This window comes from Octopus bimaculoides, chromosome 6, assembly GCF_046866305.1.
Source record: "Octopus bimaculoides isolate indiv1 chromosome 6, ASM4686630v1, whole genome shotgun sequence".
Lineage (NCBI taxonomy): Eukaryota > Metazoa > Mollusca > Cephalopoda > Octopoda > Octopodidae > Octopus > Octopus bimaculoides.
Genome location: NC_142933.1, coordinates 97,757,413 through 97,777,415, shown reverse-complemented (window position 1 = coordinate 97,777,415; position 20,003 = coordinate 97,757,413). Strand labels below are relative to the sequence as shown.

At 34.8% G+C, this 20,003-nt stretch overlaps 1 protein-coding gene across 1 annotated transcript in view; it reads right to left on the bottom strand.

Moving 5' to 3' along the window:
* LOC106870237 (ATP-dependent RNA helicase with zinc finger domain) overlaps window positions 1-17,333 on the bottom strand; it is a 94,426-nt gene extending 77,093 nt beyond the window's left edge. Inside the window, exon 1 of the mRNA XM_089354337.1 lies at window positions 16,751-17,333. The gene's annotated coding sequence lies outside the window, so the exon portion shown is untranslated. The remainder of the gene's footprint in view (window positions 1-16,750) is intronic.
* Between the last annotated feature and the right edge of the window lie 2,670 nt (window positions 17,334-20,003).

Here is a 20,003-nt window from a genome sequence, read left to right as displayed (position 1 = left end):
TGCTTTTAATTCGTAATTGAATGAATATATATATCATCATCATCATTTAATGCCTATCTTCCATGCTGGTATGGGTTGGCTGGTTTGACAGGTAGAAGACTACACCAGGCGACTGTGTCTGTTATGGCATGTTTTTTACAGCTGGATGCCCTTCCAAACACCAACCACCTCATAGAGTGGACTGAGTGCTTTTTATGTGGCACCATCGCACATATATCCCCCTTTCACTACTTGATAACCCGTGTGGGTTTGTTTGTATCACAATAACATAGCAATTTAGCAAGAAGCAGACCAGTAAGTTAAGTAGAAAATTTAAAATAAGTACAAAAGTCATTTGATTGACAAAAAAAAAACCTAAGATGCAGCTCCAGAATGGCTGCAGTCCAATGATGACTCCCACTTCAATTTAAAATACAAAAGCAAAATAAATGGTTTTCTTTTTAATTATAATTTTTCATCATACAATCTTAATAATGGCAAATAGATTGCATCAGCCTTTTTAAAATTTCTTTTCTACATTTTCGTTAGATTTTTTCCAAACAATTTCTGTGTAACCATAGCTATGTGGTTAAGAAACTGGCTTTGCAACTGTCTTCGGCCCTGGGCTGATCAATGCCTTGTGAATAAATTTGCAACATGGAAACTGTGTGGAAGACTGTGATGTGCATGTGTGTGTGAGTGTGTGTGTGTGCATGTCTGTGTTTATGTTTGTCCCCTGCAATCCTTAACCAGTGTTGGTTTGTTTATGTCCCCCAGAAACTTAGCAGTTTGGCAATAGAGACTGATAGAATAAGTACCAAACTTTAAAAAAAAAAAAAGAAAAAATTACTGGGGTCAGTTTGTTCAAACAAACCCTTTGAGGTGGTGCCCCAGCATGGCCACAGTCCAATGGCAGAAACAAGGAAAAGAAAAGAGATAATAGGAAAGTAGATTGGCCCAAGCAGTCTCTATGTAATAGGAAGGTAGAAACGACATAGATGATAAATAGTTAAATTAAAAGCTACATAGCATTCAGGCAGGAGCTGAAATCATGAGGTTGTTGTGACCTTTTATTTCATCAATACTAGAATTGATAAAATAAGCAGCAGTAATATACTAAATTCAGCCAGTTCACTGTAACCTTTTTACTTCTTTGTGAAAAAGAGATTTGTAAAATATGAACAAAGCAAACGATAACCATGTGGTTAAAGGAGTTTGTTTTGTAACCATGTGGTTCCAGATATTTTGATATTGCTGGTCAGCACTTTGACCAGATGACTTCTACTAAACTGTACCCCCAGGATAACCTTGTGAGTGGAATTTGGTAAAGAGAAACTATGCAGATGCCTGTTGTGTGTGTGTATATATACATACATATATCTATATATATATATATATTAGAAAAAATAAGGTACTCAGAGATCTGGATGGTTGTACATTTACAGAATTTTATTAATATGTCACATGTTTTTATAAATCATATATAGTACCACTTGCATTTATTCTAGTAGAATCTTCAGATTCTAATTTCTACTAGAATAGATGCAAGTGCTAATATATAATGTATAAAAACATGTGACATATTAATAAAAATCTGTAAATGTACAACCATCTAGATCTCTGAGTACCTTATTTTTTCTAATATATAATACCTGTACATCACCTCCAAACCTTCTAATATATGTGTGTGTGTGTGTGTGTGTGTGTGTGTATGTGTGTGTATGTGCCGGAGTGGCTGTGTGGTAAGTAGCTTGCTTACCAACCACATGGTTCCGGTTTTAGTTCTACTGCGTAGCATCTTGGGCAAGTGTCTTCTACTATAGCCTAGGACCAACCAAAACCTTGTGAGTGGATTTGGTAGACAGAAACTGAAAGAAGCCCATCGTATATGTGTGTATGTGTGTGTGTGTGCATGTATGTATGTGCATGTGTTTGTACCCCCACCATCACTTGATAACCAATGTTGGTGTGTCTATGTCCCCCATAACTTAGCAGTTCGGCAAAAGAAGCCAATAAAATAAGTACTAGGCTTACGAAGAATAAGTCCTGGGGTCGATTTGTTCGACTAAAGGCAGTACTCTCTCTTCCATCACTATCTCCATTCTATCATTCCTGCTTCCTCCTCCATACCACTCATGCTGTCATATTGAATCTCCTCACCAACAATCATCATATAGTTGCCTATAACTCTCTCTCTCTCTCTCTCTCTCTCTTCCTTCCTTTACTTTCCCCAAAGAACCCTCTTGCTCACATCACTCTGGTTTTCTTCCATCACTTTTCCCTATGTTATCCTTCCTCTTTCTCTGGTCTTCTTTTCATCATCATCATCATCGTTTAACATCCGCTTTCAGTGCTGGCATGGATTGGATGGTTTGACTGAAAATTGGTAAGCCGGGGGCTGCACCAGTTTCGAATCTGACCTGGCAAAGCTTCTACGGTTAGATACCCTTTCTAATGCCAACCATTCTGAAAGTGAGTGCTTTTTACATGCCACTGGCACAGGTGCCATTGACCTGATACCGGCATCGGCCATGACTATGGTCTCATTTGGCTTGACAGGTCAACACAAGTATGGTATATTGCCAGAGTCTTGGTCACCTGTCACTGTCTCCTTGATGCCTAAAAACAAGACAACCCTCTGATGCCGGTGAAGAAACAAACAGAGATAGAGGAAGGTAGAGAGGATTCTTTAGTGTTACTGTGAACAAGACAACCTTTCAAGTGCTGGTAACATTATAAAATGCCCTCAGGACAATGCAGACCTACCAAAAATGAAACATATGAGCAAGATGCAGTCCTTAACCTAGTTAGGAGGGCAAGTAAATCTGAATAAGAACTGACTTGATCTGTGATGAATTGTCCAACCCATGCCAGTATGGAGAAGTGAATGTAAAGAGAATCATGTGTGTGTGTGTATGAGTGTAAAACTGTATGCAGAGTGGTACTCATTCACATCAAAAGGTAACAGTCTACAAAATAAGTACCAGACTGAGGTAAAAGTACAGAGGTTGATGTCATCAACTAAGACTCTTGAAGGTAGTACTCTAGCAGATCACATTCCAATGACAAACCAGTAGAAAAAGTAATGCAAAAGACTTATCTCCATATCACAAAACTGAATTATTTCTAATTCTTTTCTCTTTTTCATAAAAAGCCTGAGCCTTTATCTGTATTATTAAACACAGCTTTGAATTTATATCATCGTTTAGTGAAAATGTCTTAAAAGTTGCAATATAGTCATATATATGTTATATTATTAGGCTGGAAGAGTACCAAATTTTTAGACTTGCAGAATTTAGTTTTGTATATTCTATGCTGTGTTCAAATCTAATTAGGATGAAGTATTCTTTTCATCCCTTTGAGGTCAAGAAAATATGTGCCAATAATATATTGAGTATGATTACATTAAGTTCATTGATTTCTCTGGACCATGGAAGAATTTTGGTTTGGTACTATCACCTCCTCATCTCCTAGCATAAAGTTGCCCCCCTCAAGGTTCGTAGTCTTCCAAGCTGCATGGTAATCTCACTAATGCTGTTGGTACAAAAAAAAAAAAAAAGGCACCCAGTACATACTGTAAAGTGGTTGGTGCTAGGAAGGACATCCAGCCATAGAAACCATGCCAAAACAGACACAGGAGCATGATGCAGTCTTCGGGCCCATTGGATCCTGCTAAACCATTCAATCCATGCCAGCATGGATGTATGATGAAGATGATGACATATGGAAAATCTACCTAGGAGAGCAGTAGCTCCAGATGGAACCGACTTGGACCCATCCAAGGTGTACCTACATGGAAAGTGAATGTAAAAGGACGATGAAGATGATGATGGGCTGCGTACTGACATAGTATCCAACTTCAAGTTGCATGTATGGGAGAGAGGGAGGGGGAGGAAAAGAAAGAGAGAGGCTAAGGTAGTAAAAATGTGATGGAAACACAGTTGTCTTTGAAACTGGACCGAATAAACAAACTTATCCAACCACCAATAATGGGAACCAATCAAAAACGTAACAAATATAGACATGATTAAAACTGGCAGGAAGTATTTACCTCATGTCCCTGGCCATCTGTATTTATTTATTATTTTTTATTTTTTCAGTTGGAAACTTTGGCAGACAAAGACCACTGAAACAATCAGAAGATACATGGATTGTGACCTAAACAACAAATGGCACAGTGTACTGACTAAGAGAGGGGGGGGGGACAGTTAACATCTCTCTGAAATCAAAACAGGCAAAGCTCAACATTACTCTCTTGATGTTTATACCATATAAAAGTGCATAAGGTTTAAATTACATACAGCATGCAAAGGTTATATCAGAACCATATGATACTTCTAAGTATATTATAGTATCACACACACACACACACACTATATCCTTGATTTGTCATTTTGGTTAATGTCATATTATCACCATAAATGTATGTAAGCAATGAATTGGCTGAATGGTTAAGGCATCGGATGAAATGTCTTGTAGTGACAAATCCACCTTCTTGTGTTTTGTGTTCAAATCCCGCTAAAGTCAACTTTATCTTTTGTCCTTCCAGAAACAATAATTAACTCTCTGACATTTAAACCAGCTATATCCACCCAAAATACTCTACATGTTTTATGTTCGGACTGGCCAGATCTAGCTTTTCACACCTGCCCTACAATATTATTCTGAAAATCAACAGTTACCTCATCAAAATGTCAAAACTACAAGATAATGCATGATTAATTCAAAGCAATGTAAATAAATAAATGTTACTTTTGAGAGAATTATGCGAATGTTAAAGGGTTAAAATATCAATGCAGAAAAATGGTAGATAGGGAAAATTGTTAGTGCATTGAATAGGATGCCATGCTGTAGAGATGAAACATCGCATCACACATTGCCATTAGGTCAGACTCATACAGTAAGGGAGAACAATTAAAGAGTTCAGAGAGGAACATATCATTTGAAAGTAATGAAAAGACTATTGTCAGAACCAACCAGTGACCTAAACTGAGTCTGGAGTGACTGAAGAAGTCTTTTGCACTAGGTGTCTATGTATATGTAATGGTGAGACCAAGTGGGATCCAAAAGAAGTTTATGTGTTTCTGCTTTGTGGAGTTCAAGGCAAAATATGCAGCAAATGCAATGGTTTTATCTGCAGGAATATCAACGATATCAATCTTGGGAAAGGAGTGGCACCTAACAGGTTTCTATGCAGTAAGTAGAAAATGTTAATCGTCCTTAATTATAAAATATCCAAGTATTGTTGACCTACAACTTACACATCAAAGATTTGACATTTACTTAAGAATGTTATATAGTAGTTTAGATTAAAAGCATTGAATACATGATTTTTTGTTGTTGTTTTTAGCCTCCCCCTCACTCTCTCTCTCTTTCTCTTCTAAAATGTGAGTAGTCATGTAGCTTCTCTACACCAAGAAACCTGTTTTGCTCTAGCCTTTTTCTATCATACTTTATCCTTTTATCCTTCTCTTACTCCTTATTCTCCTAGCATAAAAAACGTTCCATCTCCCCCTCTTGGGGTTCATGGTCTTGCAGCTTCACTAGTGCTGGTAGCACAAAAAAAAAGATGCACCCAGTACATGCTGTCAAGGGGTCAGTATTAGGAAGGACATTCAGCTGTAGAAACCATACCAGAACAGACAGTGGAGTGCAATGCAGTCACTGGGCTCATCAGATCCTTTCAAACTGTCTAACCCATGAACAGTAAATGATGATTTTTTTTACATAAAGCACTTTATTTTAAGAGGCAGTATCAACTGAATATATTGAAGGTAATGGAGAGAACAATGCCAGAATCAGTGTTTTGTTAGATTTCAAGTGATCGGAGAAGATTTTATACTATGCATCTACATGTCTGTTGTAGTGAGGAAACTATGACATGACAATAGCAGCATAGCCTATTTATTATGGGAGGGTTAAATCACAAGATTATTTATTGATTCCCATGCAATACATAGTGAAGGAGAGTTGTTAATTTATATGAGTAAAATATTTATAAAGTGTATTTTGACAGGTTGTGTAAGGTGTCCATTCTGTGGCATAATGCTAACACAGTCACCAACAATGCAAGAGATACAAGGTTCAAGTTCAACTAGAGGTCCCATTCCTTCTCTGATTGAGATCAGTGATCGTAAATGTCCTATATCATATCATGCATTTGTGTGTCTGTGTGTGTATCAGTAAATCAGCCAAGTTGTTAAAGTATTAGATAGATTGCCTTCTGGTACTTGTTACTGTTCTCTGTACTCTCAGGTTCAAATACTACCATGGTCAACTTTACTTTCCATCCTTTTGGAATCAATAAATTAAATACCAGTTTTGTATTGAAATAATCCTGCTCAAGAAGTGCCACTGTTAGTTTTGGCCATGCACTCCTGTCATCCACAAGATAAAATCATCTGCAATCCAGTCACACTGGATCCCTTCCCAATGAGGTGGACGGCTGAAAAAAATGCACAAGTTGGGATCAATCTGAATCTTAAATCAATATCTTGTCCTCACATGTATGGCATCCATCAGTAGGATCACTATTGGTTGGCCGTGATCCCCCCCAAGCATGGTTACTTTCTGTTTGAGATGCTGTGGATTCACTGACTGGAACCAGCTAAACCCATCCTGATGAACCTAACATAAATACAAGCAAGTAAGAAACAGTGTTTACAGAAATTGAAGAGGAATGTCAATGTTTTTACCTTGCCAGTACAAAAGGGCCTAGAAAAACAATAGATGCTCCTGCTTGGAATAAATGAAAATAATGATTTCTGACAGAAGCTCAAAGGAAGGTATTGTTGACTATACTGACTCCAACACTTAATTGGAGTGATGAAAGGCAAAACTGATCCTGATGGGATTTGAGCTCAGAACACAAAGAGATGTAACTAAATAACACCTAGTATTTTGCCCAGTACTCTTTCAATTTTGCCAGCTTCCATTATATAATAATTTTTTCTACTGTAGGAACAAGGTCCAAGATTTTTAGTGAGGGGGCTAATTGATTACATCAACATATTATCATGAAAGAAAGACCTGGGGAAGGCAGCCCTTCAAGGAGAAAGATACTCCGACATAAAACTTGCAGTCAAAATAGTATCGGTCATCTTAAAATGCTTGTCACTGGAACTGACCTGACTATGGTGATCGAGAGAGAGACAAGAGTGTTGTACAAGCTTTTCTTTCTTAAATCTAATGACACACAGACATCCCACAATCATTTCATGTCGTGATCTGTTTTGTTTTTGCGAAGCCCTACAGCAGTGGATGCATGGCAAAATGTGAAAAGTAATATCAATAAACTTGCAAGGATGAAAGTAAATCAGAACAACCAGGTTGAAGGTGAGACAGGTATCATCTGACAAGAGGAGACAATCATCATGTTTACTGCATAGGTCATTCATTGTTGTGCATTAGTGAAAAAATGGATGGTAAAAATGAGATGTAACTAAAAGATCAAACTGGGAGACAGAATGATGATAAATTGACTTATTAAAGGAATTAAGTTTTTATATGACTGGTACTTTATCAATCTGAAGGGATGAAAGATAAAGTTGACCTCAGTGGAATTTGAGCTCAGAAAATAAAGACGGATGAAATGCCACTAAGCATTTTATCCAGCATGCTAATAAGTCTGCCATCTTGCCACCTAAATAACAATAATAATAATTCTTTCTACTATAGGCACAAGGCCTGAAATTCTGGGGGAGGGGGAAAGTTGTTACATCGACCCTAATGCATAACTGGTACTTACTTCATCAAGACTGAAAGGCAAAGTCAACCTTGATGGAATTTGAATTTAGAACGTAAGGACAGACGAAATGCCATTAAGCATTTTGCCCATTGTCCTAACAATTCTGCCAGCTTGCCATCTAAATGATAATAAGCACGAAAGCAAGCAAGTGTGCCTAATAATCAATGTGGCAGTGCTAAGAGATTAACATATTATCATGAAAGAAAGATAGAAGGTCGACAAATATGGTGACCTGAAAGTTGAGATTGCCAAGATGTAGCAGCTGTGAGAGTCAAACATAATGGTTGTTCCTGTTGTCATCGGAGTATTGGGTTTAATACCACCCAACCTGAAGAAACATCTGGACATTTTAGACAAAAACCCCTACCTTGATGTATTGTAAAAATCAGCCTTACTTGGAACTGAATGCATGCTGTGTAAAGTTCTGTCTGACTGAGGTCCTTGTTGTGACTTGACGGACAGTACACACAATATCTTCAATCTACATCACAATATTGGATGACATCTTAAATACTGCTGCTGCTACTACTACTACTACTACCACTAATAATAATAATAATAATAATAATGATAATAATAATAATAATTATTATTATTATTATTATTATTATTATATAGCAACTTTAATACATATTTGTAGGTGCTTAACCCAAGTCAATCTCATTCTACAAGACATGATCAAAGACATTCCACCATAACCATCCTGTCTTTTTATGGTTGTATAGAACTACAATACTCAATGTGTTCTTTTCAAGCAGTAGGATGTGATTTGAGATTTGACTGCCATTTCAAGAAGCTTTGACAACCACTTAAAGGCTCCATTGTTAGTTCATTTTATGTGTAGTCAGTTAGATTGCTGTGAAAAGCTGAAACAGGAAAGGGGGCTAACAATAGTGGGATATCTCTAAAATCTATTAACCTCAAAATAATTGTTATCTTTAGCATAATTGTTATATTTAGTATAAGAGATGAATAGATATACACTGAATTGTATAGGTATTGCAATCAGAGGAGGTATGGCTGGATCTCAAATTAATTACTCACATCACATGCACTGAATATCAGGAACAGTCAAGGGCAAAAGTTCATAGTCTGTTCTGATTGGTCAATAGAGGTTATGACACTTGACCTGAACAAGACTGGAGGTAGGGCATACTTGAAATTGTATCATGAGTGCAAAATGAACAGAAAAATATGTCGATTATGACAAAGAGATTTTCCTCATTTCAGTAGGATTGGCAGCAGGAAGGACATCACAGCATAAATTATCATTGCTCTTATAATTTTATGAATGAATCAGGAAATTCAAAGGAAAATTATACCCAAGATGAGAACCAAGGAAAAACAAAAACGTCCACAATGAAATTTGTTACAAAAGAATTCGCTGAACATATAAATACAGGATGTTGTTGCTGTTAAACCACAGGTCAGCATTAATCAAACAAACCTATCATAAAAGGCATTTCAGTTTAGATTATCCCATCATTTTTCAAGTATTGTGTTCCCAATCCAAAGCCCTTTTTTTAAGACAGGAGTGAGTGACTGGAGATTTCAATACTATTTCTATCAATATAAAGGCCACACAGAACCTCCCCTTATTGGCTCATACTATATGCTGTATACAGTATGCTGTATCCTGTATATAGTGTTCTATATACAAGGGTTATATTTAACAAAGACATAGGGAAGGCAGCCCTTCAAGGAGAAAGATACTCTGACATAAAACTTGCAGTCAAAATAGTATCGGTCATCTTAAAATGCTTGTCACTGGAACTGACCTGACTATGGTGATCGAGAGAGAGACAAGAGTGTTGTACAAGCTTTTCTTTCTTAAATCTAATGACACACAGACATCCCACAATCATTTCATGTCGTGATCTGTTTTGTTTTTGCGAAGCCCTACAGCAGTGGATGCATGGCAAAATGTGAAAAGTAATATCAATAAACTTGCAAGGATGAAAGTAAATCAGAACAACCAGGTTGAAGGTGAGACAGGTATCATCTGACAAGAGGAGACAATCATCATGTTTACTGCATAGGTCATTCATTGTTGTGCATTAGTGAAAAAAATGGATGGTAAAAATGAGATGTAACTAAAAGATCAAACTGGGAGACAGAATGATGATAAACTGACTGATTAAACGAATTGGTTTTTATATCTAAAAATACAAAATTATTGCTGGTATACCTATGTAATTAAAATCTATGATGTAATAATAAGATTCAACAAAGTTCTTTAACATTAGGACAATTATAGATTTGCATTTCATTGTTAATAATGAAGTTCAGGGCACTATTACCTCTGTTGGCAACAAAGGACTTCTCTAATTAAAGTGAAAGGTAGATTGTATGATGCTTGTATACGAAGTGTGGTATTGCATAGGTGATACAGGTCCACTGAATGTAAAATGGTGTGAAGGTTAGAAAGAAAGAGGCTGAAAATTTCTGCTGGATATGTAATTTTAACATGCATGAACGACAGAACACATATGAATTGAGAGGAAACGTTGAATATAAGACAAATCAGATAAAGTGTACAAGAAAGAAGACTACACTGGTGCAAACACGTGATGCATATGGAAGATGATGGGTGAAGAAGCCTCAAGAAAACCAAGTGGAATGAGCCTGCAGAAATGGAAGGCCAAGAAAGATAAAAGAACTGGTGTGAAGGCTGATCTCAAGATACTGAGTTAAAAATTAAAACCTTTATTTCTAATACAGAGAATGAACATTTAACCCTAATCCTATAGTAAATTTTTTGTGAAATTTTGGCACATTTAAACACAATTCATTAAAAACAGTTTATTCTGGGTTTATTGATTGGGAATCTCAGCATGATGTGCACCACCTCTTTGACTATTCTAACTTCTCATTTTGGTTATTTGTCTGTAACAAAAACTTCATTCCAAATTGTACTGTAATTTCCAATCACAAATGTTCTATTATACTTTCATTTGATATTTTATATCAATATATCAAATCACATTTCTTTTCTCCTGAACTTATCAGATCATATCTCATTCTTCTTTATATATGTATATATCACATTTTATGGTTACAGGTTTGTCTGTGCAACTCTGTCAGAACAAATATCACAAGAAACTTCGTTTGAAAGCCCCAGTTCATCCTTTCTCATCAATTTATTTTTATTCGTGGCCCCAACACTAATGAGATCACTGATCTCTAGTGAGATCACATGACTAAGTTGTCCACTCAGTCGATGAGGATCTTAGTTTTGCAACTTACATGGTCATTGCTGATGCAATGCAGAAAAGTACACAGTACACTATATATATATATATAATGATTGGTATTAAGGAGAATATCCAGCCATAGAAACCATGCCGAAGCAGATATGGAGCACAATGCTCCAGTATCTGACCTCTGACCTGTTTGATTCTGTCAACTTGCCCCAATTATGCCAGCACAGAAAACAGATGTTAAAACATGATGTCTTTGTGTGTGTACAGAGCAAACAACCACACAACTTCTGCCTACCAAATTCTATTCCCAAAGTATTAGTCAATCTGAAATTATGGTAGGAGACACTTGCCCAAGGTAGCATGCCACAGAATAGAACCCAAGACGATACTGTTGCAAAGTGAATTTATCAATAAGTTTCTTTGCAAATACACAGAATATTATGAATCCAGTACTTTCATACATCATACAGTTGTTTGCTGTGTTTTGTTCTACTGAAAAAACAATGGAGTATGTTGTTGTTTCAGAAAATTGATGTTATATATCTGCCTTATAATAAATCTAACAAGTTTCAGATGCTTTGAGAAGATCATGGACAGTCACTTCTTCCTGATAAATCTATCTCCATGAAATATATAAATAAAAAGAATGTCACTGGATTTTAGTTTTGTCCGTTAGTGGATACAAATTTCATACATTGTGGTGAATATTTGTTATTCAAGAATGTGTTCTGGAGGTGACAGATTTTTTTAAAGTCACTCTACTAAAGCATTAGTACATTTAAAAAATATTTTACCAGTAGCTCATCTAAAAAAAAAAAACTTTCAAATATATAAATAGTCTTTGAAGATTATTTAAAATTTAAATTTTGTTCAAGTTGCTACAGATTTAACTCCTTATAATTAATATATATTATACTAATAAATGAATAAATAAATAACCCTAAAATAACATTGTGGCATCTTAACAGTCAAGTAGTGTACATTTAGCAATTCAACCAGGACTAGAAATCTCAAAAGGTTTTTTTTTTAAATCTTATTCATTTCTCTCCAAATCTAAGGCAATGCTGGGAAGCAAATATTGAATCAATAATAATGATACGTTTTTTTTACGTTACTGAGTCAATAATAATACTTTTAAATGCTTATTGACAAAGCAAATTTTTCTCTTAAATTATCTTTAATTCAATTTTATCGAACTCAATAAATATCATAAGAGTCGACTTTGCCTTTCATCCTTCCAGAATCGATAAATTAAGTACCAGTTGCGTACTAGGATCGATCTAATCGACTGGCCCCCTCGCCCAAAATTTCGGGCCTTGTGCCTGGAGTAGAAAAGAATAAATACCATAAGAAAGTTTTACAAAAATAACCATGATAAATTGGTTGAACCTTTTTCCTGTTCCCCGCCTACCACTTCCTGCTAATTTCAACTCGTGCATTTTTTTTTCTCTTCTCTGAGACACTGCAAGCCCACTTCTGGCTTTCTTTCTTTAACCCTAATTAATGTCTCACCGTACAAAATAATTTTTGCAATCATTCTTTCTTCCACAGATCTGTACTCCTCTATAATTCCATTCCCTGACAATGTATTCTTCCTAAAACACCGGGTTGCAGAAAGAAGTTCAAAATGAACACCATTAATACTACTAACCTCTCCCGACAACCCACCCCATTCCTCGTTGTAGCAGCATTTCAAAGGGAGGACTGCCTCCACTATTGCATTTTACGTTTCTTATACGAGAGTAAGACTATACTTGTTTTACAAAAGTTACCTGTCATAACTATCAAATCAACTCAGAGACAGCCTCTTATGTAGTCACTTGAGCTGCGAGAAATAGCAGCCAGATAACATCGTATCGTCTTAAAAGAGTAAGAACAAATTAAATAATATAGTCTTAGATGACGTTATGTCTGAAAATAAAATTAAAAACTGGATAGTCACGGTTGGAGTGTAGATCAGCTCAATCATGACTGACATAGGGCAAATCAAGATCACTTGTAATTCACTAATTGCTATATAAATTGACGATCTAACTCATGAAAAAAGATTAACTCCATTTTACAACTACAAGGCTCCCTATTTAAGAGAAACTCCTTACCCTATAATTTATATCAGAATAAAAAGTTAATTAGAAGTTATTTTAAGTATGTATCAATTAATATTCGAAAAAAATTCCTTTAAAACAACAAAATTTTTTCATACTTAATATACTGTTTTGAGTTCGTCATGGACCAGCCTACGTATGATCAACAGTGTTCCTGTTGTAACCATCCGTTTTATTCAACCATGGTGTTTCTAAGACTACACTATCCAATGTACTCATTTTTTAAAGGCATTTCAGAGAGATTTAGCTGCTATTTCCAGCAGATCGAGTGACCATAGAGAGGTCACTACTCGATCTACTGTTGTCAATAAAGATAAATTTAATGGTATCCAATAAAACATTTCCCTAAACAATAAGAAACCAAGTGATTCCTGATTTAATAATTTGATGATAATGATAGTGATGATATTATTAGTCAGCAATGAGAGGAAAAAGGGGGCAGTATTCTGGCTTAATTGTGAGACGTTAGAATTTGATCAAGACTTTTTAAAGACTATTTGGTAAAATGTTCCTATTTATTATATTCGTTGCACATTAGCACCGATGTAAAAGAAAAAAAAACTGGGGGCAAAACGATTTCTTAGCAATAAAAGAACCAAAATGAAATCAAAGCGAAATTTTTTAAATATATACACCCACCCCTTTTCTGGTTGCCGATATATATAGATATAATAACTAAAGGTAGATATGATAGTTCCAAAAGTTATCTTAGCAATAAAAGTAATAAAATTTGAAGTGAATGTTTTATTTTGTTTTTTTTTTTCACTTAAGTCTTTCAAACGATATTAAGAAAATTATTGGAAAGTTGTAAACAACCTTTAAAAATAATGATAAAGTTAAGAACCTTGGTCTGGTCCAGCATATCCCTTTATTAATAATGTTTTTTTTAAGGTAATGAATGAATGAACGACTTCTTGGTTTACACAATGGTTTAAAAATATGCTATATAAAGCCAAAATAGCCAAACTGACCGAACAAAAAAAAATACATGTGAAAAATATAATAATAATGATGATGATGAATTTATTGTATACAGTGCTCAGGTGCACTACAACTCATCAGAAAAGGTAGCCGAAAGTGCATGTACAGTACATAGAATGCACAGAAAGTGAACACTGAATAAGTCCTTTTAAAAAATGGGGGAGGAGCACTAGGTATATTCAACATAAAATTAATGACTGTATTAATTAAGTAATAAACTAAAACTCGTTCAAGTGTAAAAAATTTATATATACTTAGAATTATATATAGTAGGAATTGTTTCAATGGAAGAGACGATTTTCTTCCAAATAATAAAGATAAATAAATACATCTCTAAAATCAGGCTTTTATAGTCTTTATATATATATATATATATATATATATATCAAATTTTGAACGAACAACGATCTTTTTTCAAAAACATTTTAGGAAATAAGATTGAAAAGTTAATAACTAGCAACAAGATGCACAGCCTAAATTATCACCACCACTATTACTCTTTTGTGTGTGTGTGTGTGAATAAATAAATATATTGGCTTTGGAAACATGACAGTCTGCTTGCATTACCAAAAAAGAAATAGAGTCACTGTTTGTAAATATGATGGGGGTAGACAAATGCCAACAGAGTAGATCAGTTCTGCATATAATTAGCTTTCAATTGCAGAGCATCGCAAAGCATGAGGCAATGTAAAATTTCAAATTATGATGGAAGATTGTTCTCTGTCTTTAGAATTTATACTTCATGTCCTATAAAATATAGCAGAAGGTTCGGATATGGTTGCGCTAATTTGAACCTCGTTATTTTCCTTCCATACTCAAATATATACAAATACTTCTAGTTTTGTGACTAAAGATGAGCAATTGCTATGAGTAAACTATTTTAATAGATCAATTATTTTTTCCTTTGGTATTTGGCAATTTTGGTAAAGGAAGAGGACCTATAAAAAATGCTCAGCTTCTACTCAAATAACATTTATTTCCTTCAAAATGCGAAAAATAGAAAATCTTAGTAAATGGATTAACACAGAAATACATTAATGACTTGAATTACTATTAACTACAGAATAATAAAAACAAAATAGATTCTTAAACTTACTCCCAAACTATTACCATTTACCTTTAAATAATCGAAAAAAGTAATAAAGTATTTTACGAGACATCACCCATCACTTTCACGTGCAATTTAAAAGATAAATATAATGTTAAAAACAACACCAATATGAAGTTTTTTGACACAGATATACTATTGACCTAATTCAGTTTAGCATATAAACAAAAACAACCTAAAGTACAAAAATATACAAAATAGTCACCAAAGCAGTTTCCAAGTAAAAAATGTTTTAGTGAAATTTACAGAAGTGATAACAAAGTTATTATTTAGGGTTAATAATAATGAAAATAATATTTTCTTTATTTGTCAATAATAAACAATTATTCAATTATAGACAGTAGGGGAATTACATCAACTTGTACATGTTGCTATTATATACCGTGGAGAAATTAATTAACCGAGAAACTATTTTAATACAAAAGATGAAAACGTAAAAACTCGGTAACAAATCAAATATGTGATTTGTGCCTAAGTCTTTATTAGAACTTGAAACAAAACAAAGCAAACTTCTCCATTCACAGTAATGCCAGTAGTGAGCTGAAGGCGGAAGTAACTAGTTCTGTTTAAGATGCCAAAAAATCCTGGATCATAAAATATGGAAGGGAATATTTCAGAAACAATTTATTGAGCGATGAATTAAAATATTTGTTTAATAAAATTTTTCGAAGTTAAATTCACAGAACGATTTCATTTCTGTTATCTATTTCTTTGGGGAGGTTTTTTTCCCCTCTAGACGATATCTCTTGACTAGGCAGAAGGCCAATTTTGCAGGGAAAGGATACCGTCGATTGACAAAACACCACTCTAGAGAGATGAAAAGACAAGCTGACTATAGTGTGAACTGAATTCAGTTTAGTGCCATCATGACAGGATCAAAACAATCTTGATTTTGAACTATTTAATAAATTGATATTTAAAATAGTCACTCAATGATGATAATACAAGGTACGTATCAATGAAATTAGAAACCATACAAAGAAATAGGGCTTTATTTACTAGGTTTTATTTTATAATAATATCGACTTTGGTCCGTGTATTACAACAAAAGTGAGAAGGACAAAAGAATAGTAAATATGGAATATAAAGAAATCTGTGTCAATAATAATAAATCTGATGAATCAAATCTGTTGTTAGATACATTAATAACAAATTGCAGCATACTCTATTAAAATGTATTCTAGTAGTTCTAATCTTAGTTATCATTAAGAAGCAATAAATTCCGAATGATAAACAATAATATACATTTCAATATCTAAACAAAAAATTTAACAAAAAAAGAGGTGTTTTATGTTATTATTGTAGCAAGATGATGCATAAAAATGTCAAACTGTTTAAGATGTAGCAGTAACATCGTAAAATTCATATTTCGGTTTAGTATAAAGAGTGGAGTTAGTAAAGAGCTTTGTGCATATTATCAAAATTAAAAATCAAATAAATGTTTCCTAAACAGAAAATTGGCAATTTTAGAGATAGAGAGAATATTTTCCTTTTCTTTTTTTTTTAGTATTGACGTGGTGTGGTAGTGAAATCAGACATTGAAAAAAAAAACATCCTTTTATGAAAAATTACTACGCAAGGGTACAAATCCATAAAGTCAACAGTAATAGAAAGCTTTTAGACTAACCTTGACTATAGTTAATCCTTAAAAAAACCTGATAACCAGAGAGATTATTAACCAAAAATGTGATGGGAACCATTTTTATCGAATAACAACAGGCACCTGTTCACACTTCCTGCGCCATAATGTGATGACGTCACAGTTCTGAGTGCTGCTTCAGCGGAAGTAAACTCATCACCAACAATTAAATATATACGGAAGCTCTTTCAGGTCATATATTTATGAAAATGACATTTTCTCCTCTTCGTCGTATTGTAGTTCTCTCAAAAGTAATTGCGGACTGCCTTTCAAACTATTATTCACACTAGTTCAACGTTATATTTTAATAAACGGTTCCGTACGTAATTTTCGGGGAAAATTATTACGAATATGAAAATGATAACCGAAAGCTAAACAACAGAACAAAAATCAATAATTAGCTTCCCTATTGTCACTTTTTATTTCATTTTAATTTCCCTTTAAATTACAGAACCATCATAGAATAGCATACCTATGTTTACAATCAATCGAAAACAATTATGGATGCTATTTTTCTGGATCCAATACGATGATTATTTCCAATCAGGACCAGAGAAACCATTTAACAAAAGAAGCACGTGCTTAGGGCACCAAGGGAAGGGGATGGTACTATGGATTTTTTTTTATAGTGCTGGATTTACCATGGCACAAATGGTAAATTGACATTTTTTAAGAATTAAAAAAAGGCTGAGAATTTGAATCTTTACCCTGTTCTTATAAGTAAATCTATTCATTTTTTAAAATACAGGTTATATTTAGTTGAGGTGTATTGATTGAAAGAAAACTGGATTTTCAATCTATTTTTTTCCCATTCAGCACTTGTATCTAAATTGAAGGATTTGCATCGGCAACATTGTTTGGCTGTGTTTAGCCTTCATCAGATGATCTTAATCCAGCCTTGATACCAGTATATTGGGATCAGTTGTAAAATATGCACTTCTGTTAAAATGAACTTCTTTCTTTATTGATGCAAGGTGATCTCAGTTAATTCTTCAAATAAGCTTTCTGACCAATTCCACTGGATGAATCAAACAGCTGAAATAAAGAAAATACAAAACTCTGATAACTTTAGCCATACAAATCTTCATAAAGCTCTATGGAGAGCACAGGCCCTATATTTTCTTTGATTATAATCGATGATGATTATGAGGAGAAGGTGGAGGATTTCCATTAATTTTATGTAGTGATAGGTGCAACCAGATGGTCTTGGGTTCAGTCCCACTATGCAGCACCTTCAATAAGTGTCTTCTGCTATAACCCCAGGTTAACCAAAGTTTTGTGAGTGGATTTGGTAGTCAGACTCAAAAAAAAAGCCCATTGTGTGTGTGTAGTGTTTCCTTGTCTTGACACTGTGTGTTAATTGTAAACAAACATCACCATCATACAAGCAGTGTCATTCACTTCCAATATTCTATGAAAACATTTGGCCATGGAGAAAATATTACCTTACTTGGAAACAGATAAGTGTTGATGACAAGAAGGGTATCTGGCCGTAGAAAATCTGCTCCAATAAACTCCCTTTGACCAATACAAGCATGGAAAAGTGAACTTTAAAAATTATATATATATACATATATATATATATATATATATATATATATATATATATATATATATATGGTATGTTACACAGTAACACTGCACTCCATTTGATTATCCACTGCATGTTTGGGCATGCACTACATTCATCATTTTCAAAATTAATTGAAACAAAAGCAGTGTATTTCAACAGAAATATGGTAACAAATGGGTTAAAACAGGAAATTTGTATCATAGAACCAGAGACTGTCTCAGATGTGTTGGTATCAGAAGGGTTAAGGTATGTGAAGAACAGAGTGATTTTTTTATTTTTTTATATCTTTTCCAGTAGAAAAGATATAAACCCCAGAGGAAAATTGATTTTGCTCTGAATGTATAAGTGTATATTTTCACAGTTTCTGCACTCTTCTATTTTGGGAATGTGAACTCTGACACATTTTGTGTCAATCTGAATTCTGAATTTTTTTTTTTTTTCTTATAATTTAAAACCTTTGACACCCGTAACTATTGTCCTGAAAGGAAACTGCTGTTCTACATAATGACTCGACCAGCAAGAAATAGCAGCTAAATCACCCCAAACATCCAAAAAGGCTGGATGAGTATGGCTAGAATGCCTTTTTGAATCCTAGAATTGTTTGATCAGAGCTGATGTGGAGTTAAACAACATATCCAAATTAGGAAGATTTTCCAAATCTTTCAGTTGAGTCAAATGAAAAGCCCTGTAGGTACTTGGATAAAAGATTGTATTGCTGCTATTTGCAACATCAGTGAATGTTACATTCACTTTTTCCTGTATCAGAGGCGATAAATTCTCATCTAAGCATGCAACTGGTTGCACGTGCACATCATGGAAAAGGCCCAAAAGGTTGAAAAGGCATCCAGTTCTTGATGGCTGCTACGGGGAGGAAGTTTCATCTGCCCCTGATACTTATAGCATTCTTAACACATCACATCCATAACAGATGTTCTCTCAAAACAAATGCTGCAGTAACTGGCCTATTGATCGTAAGTATACATTAAGTATAATACATAGATGGCTATATATCATGCGGTCGAGCAGACTATCAGATGTTGTTATACATCGCTGGTCTCAATGTGCTTAGTATTGTTTTAGCTTTCGAATGATGACGCCACCCTGCTGACTAGGTGAGCAGGCCAACATTGCCCATTGATCGGAAGTCTAGTCCATTACAGGGTGCATCCATATGAAATGAAGTGTTTTGCTCAAGAACACAATGTACTGCTTGGTTTGGGAATCGAACCTGCAATCTGGCAATGGTGAGTGCAACTCCCTAACCTCTAGGCCATGCGCCTATGTGTGTGTGTGTGTATAGGCACAGGAGTGGCTGTGTGGTAAGTAGCTTACTTTTCAACCTCATGGTTCTGGATTCAGTCCCACTGTGTGGAACCTTGGGCAAGTGTCTTCTACTATAGCCCCGGGCCGACCAAAGATTTGTGAGTGGATTTGGTAGACAAAAACTGAAAGAAGCTCGTCATCATCATCATCGTTTAACATCCGTTTTCCATGCTAACATGGGTTGGATGGTTTGACTGGGGTGTGGGAAGCCAGGAGGCTGTACCAGGCTCCAGTCTGATCTGGCAGTGTTTCTACACCTGGATGCCCTTCCTAACACCAACCACTCCGAGTTTCTTTCAGTTTCCATTTATCAAAACCATGCACAAGGCTTTAGTCAACTTGGAG